This window comes from Eimeria tenella, genomic scaffold, assembly GCF_000499545.2.
Source record: "Eimeria tenella Houghton genomic scaffold, Eth_scaff3408, whole genome shotgun sequence".
Taxonomy (NCBI): domain Eukaryota; phylum Apicomplexa; class Conoidasida; order Eucoccidiorida; family Eimeriidae; genus Eimeria; species Eimeria tenella.
Genome location: NW_013543192.1, coordinates 426 through 803, shown reverse-complemented (window position 1 = coordinate 803; position 378 = coordinate 426).

Genomic DNA, 378 nt, shown 5'->3' with positions numbered 1-378 from the left:
CTGCTGCTGTTGCTGCTGCTGCTGCTGCGCCTGTGTCGATGCTGCTGCGGCAGCCCGCAGCAGCGGGGCTCTCTCTTGGTCTTCTTTGAGTGAAAAATAACCCAAAATGTGAAATTAAATTGTAAAAAAGGTAAAATTAAATCCAAATTAATGCATTCAAATGCTTCCTTCCAAAAGAAGCCAACAGCAGCAGCTCCTGTGGGGCGGGGGGCCCGCAGCATGCGCGGGGGGAAATTCGGGTGTATGTACACCTGCGGCTTTCTTCTCGAAATTTAGTTCTTTTTCTTTCATTTCTTCTCCAGTTTATTTTCATTTTATTTATTTCGCATTTCTCCAAACCCATGCCCCCCCCCGCCGCTTCCTGGGGCCCCTCGGGGG